This window comes from Candoia aspera, chromosome 4 (genome assembly GCF_035149785.1).
Source record: "Candoia aspera isolate rCanAsp1 chromosome 4, rCanAsp1.hap2, whole genome shotgun sequence".
Lineage (NCBI taxonomy): Eukaryota > Metazoa > Chordata > Lepidosauria > Squamata > Boidae > Candoia > Candoia aspera.
In genome coordinates, this window is record NC_086156.1 from 72,065,662 (window position 1) to 72,069,078 (window position 3,417).

The 3,417-nt window shown below is 51.8% G+C and overlaps 1 pseudogene; it reads right to left on the reverse strand.

Moving 5' to 3' along the window:
• Window positions 1-307: 307 nt before the first annotated feature.
• Window positions 308-931, reverse strand: LOC134496318 (uncharacterized; annotated as a pseudogene).
• Between the last annotated feature and the right edge of the window lie 2,486 nt (window positions 932-3,417).

Genomic DNA, 3,417 nt, shown 5'->3' on the forward strand with positions numbered 1-3,417 from the left:
GAAAGGTGGGAAGGCAATATTTCCATGTACAGGGGACCATCCTCTGTAATGACAGCAAAGCCAGTGTATCGCTTGCCATCTTTAACAAAGGAGGATCCATCCGTCCAGAGCTGGAGGTCAAAATCATTGAATGGCTCAGCCTTGAGATCTGGTCTCACCCTGTGACTGTTTCCAAGACTTGGAGGCAATTGTGGGGTTCCTGCTTCCCCTGGAGGGAAATAGGCAGAAGCGTGGGAGGGTTAAGGCGTTCACAGTGATGGAGCTGGACATTGTCTTGCTCCAAGATGAGACTAGCATATTTAGAAACTCAGCTGGTGGTGGCCCAAGCCGGTAGCTTCTGCTCCAACAAAGTCTGGACTGCGTGGGGGGCAAAAACAGTCAATGGGGCTCCTAGAATAATCTTCTGAGTTTCCTGAATCAACAGGGCAGTGGCAGCCATGACCCAAAGGCAGGAGGGCCAACCACTGACAACCCGGTCAAGGTTTTTGGACAAGTAGGCCACGGGCACCTTCTCAGGGCCCAATTTCTGCAACAGGACGCCCAGCACGCATCCTTTCTGCTCAGTCAAAAATAGTTCAAACCGTCTGCTCTGGTCAGGGAGAGCCAAGGCAGCTGCCCTTCCCAGAGCTTCCTTTAAGGATGCCCAGGCCTGTTGGTGTTCACCTGTCCATTCCCAGGCAGTGTTTTTCCATGTGAGTTGGTACAAAGGCTTGGCAATCAGGGAATACATGGGAATCCACAGTCAGGCATACCCCGTTATTCCCAGAAATGACCTTAACTGTGTTTCATTGGTGGGTGCCTTAAGAGCCTCAATCACCTTGAGTCTACTGGCATGAAGAAGGCGTTTCCCTTCTCTCAAAACAGGGCCCAAATACTGGACTTCTTGTCGGGCCCACTGGACCTTCTTCCGAGACACAGTGTAGCCTTTCATCGCAAGGTGGTTGAGAAGGGCAACTGAGGACTCCTCAGTGTCCTCCTGAGACTTTCATGCTATTAAGTGTCATGTTCACTGATTCAATGTAGTTTATACATTGTAACGTTTCACATGCCATGGTGCTGACGCACGTTTCTGTTTGGGAGGGAGCTGCTGGGAGACCTTGTACCAAGCTCTGTATGTGAAATCAGTACAATGGAATGTGTTTGGGTTATTTTCTCTGTTCAAGGACTTTTCCTGCAGACCATCAGAAACTGTTAGGAGCACCTGGGATTGTGAACTTGAGAAGATTCTACAGGGAGAGGGATTTCATTTGCACCGAGGGTTTTTAGTTTGAATTTGGTGCGCTTTCATCATTCTCAGCTTTCTCTGTGATCCTGCATACTATTCTTTAATAAATCAGATATCTTTGAATTCCTACTCATGAGTCTGATGGTGTTTTAGAATAGGCAACCATTACATCAACATACTGCAATAGAGTGACCTGTTTAGGGTCAAAATCTTCCAGGTCTCTGGCAAGGGCGGCCGCAAAGGCCGTTGGGCTGTTGCCGTAACCCTGGGGCAGCCTGGTCCAGGTGAGTTGGCCTTGCAAACCTGTTTCAGGGTCTTCCCATTCAAAGGCAAAATAAGGCTGACTTTCCTGAGCCAGTGGGAAGCAGAAGAAAGCATCTTTTAGATCTATAACAGTGTACCAGACTTGATCACTAGACAGGGTGGTAAGAAGAGTGTAGGGGTTGGCGACCACTGGGTGCAACGCCTGAATTTGGGCGTTGACCTCACGGAGGTTGTGGACAAATCGCCATGAGCCATCTGGCTTAGGGACCGGAAAAATGGGTGTTGACCAAGGGGACTGGATTGGTCACAGGAGGCCATTTTTCAGAAAAAATTTCTATTTGCGATTTGATACCTAGCCTCACCTCTCTCTTTATGGCATACTGACGGATTGAAATTGTCATGATTGCCGTTGCGATGTTTGTGACATTGCAACGGTTCGCATGACAATACAAGAATATGGGTCCCTGGCTGATAAGGCAAGGGCAATAGAGAAACACAAAAAGCAGTAATGGGTCTAAAGAAACAATGTAACGACCGAGGCCGGCAACCCAGGAAGCAACAATAAAAGGTAACTAACAAGAAATTGAATAACAACTGAACAGGAGAGGTTCGGAAGGGTGCGCCCAGGCTTTCGAGGAATTAGAAGCCTGATCACCCGGCAATGGATCATCACCGCACAGGAAGGTGATCGAGGCGATGCCCAGGGCGCAGGGGGCTGGACGACCTCTCACCTGGCAAGGACGAACTGATGGGACTCATGGGGCACACCTGGGGTAAGGTGGGGTGGAGCGCTGACCGGCGCGGGCTATTTAAATCCCGTTCTGGCGCGCTCCCCTCACTCTCAGCTTTCTAAGGGCATGCATTCTATTCCCAAATAAAACCAGAACCTAAGTCTACTCTAGCGTCTGTGTTTTATTGGGTCTCAGGCAGAGCCTGACATGAAGCTGAGAGTCATTTAAAACGAACCTTGCCGGTCTCCACCGGAAAATTTTTTGTCTGCGGGAGAGAACACCGGCGACGATGGAACCAGGGACAGCCATGGAGTCGGCGCTTCAGACCGGAGGCGTGAAAGATGCAACGCAAGTGGGAGAGATGACCAGACAGCTTCTGGAGTCGGCGCGCCCGAGATGGGACATGGGCTCCCTCCCTGTCCACACAGCACCCCAGCTCCAAACCTGGAGCTCCAGCCCGGAGTGGAGAGCCCTGATGGAAGAGGAAATCGGGAGCCAGCAACTCTTCACTTGGGACGGCGTAATGGGACCCTGGCCGGGGGCATCCTACACCTCCTGGAGACTCCACTACCTCCAAACGCCCGAGAGGGAAGTCGAAGGACTGCCGATAGGGCAGCAACCGGCAGCACCGAAGATGGATGACCCTGTCACACCCGACAGGTTCAGAGCCCTGGAGTCCAAGGTACAAGCCCTGGAACACATGCTCCAGTCCATGGCATCGGTGATGAGCGAGCTCACAAAGTCTACTACTGCAAAGGGGGTAGGGGGGGATCGTGGCACTCCACCCACCCTATCGACAACCCCGAGAGGAAGGGGCCAAGCACAGGACTCTTTCTCAGGGCCCCGTGGTCCCATTCCAGTGGGGGTCATCCCTAGCCACCCACAGGTGGGGGTCTTGCAAGTTGGGGGGTTTGCCACACTCCCCCCCCCCGAAGAACCGCCGGAGCAATACTCGGACTTCACCGATGTCTTTGGGGAGGAGGAGGCAGACCAATTACCCCCCCATCGCAAGACAGACTGTGCAATTGAACTGCTCCCGAATGTCCCACTACCCAAGCCCAAAATTTACCCCAAGACTCAGAGGGAACATGAGAGATTAGTGAGACAAGTTCTCACTAAGCTCTGGAAAGCCAAACTCTACGCCAAGCTCTCCAAGTGCAAATTTCACAAGTCGCACTTGCATTACTTAGGGTACAG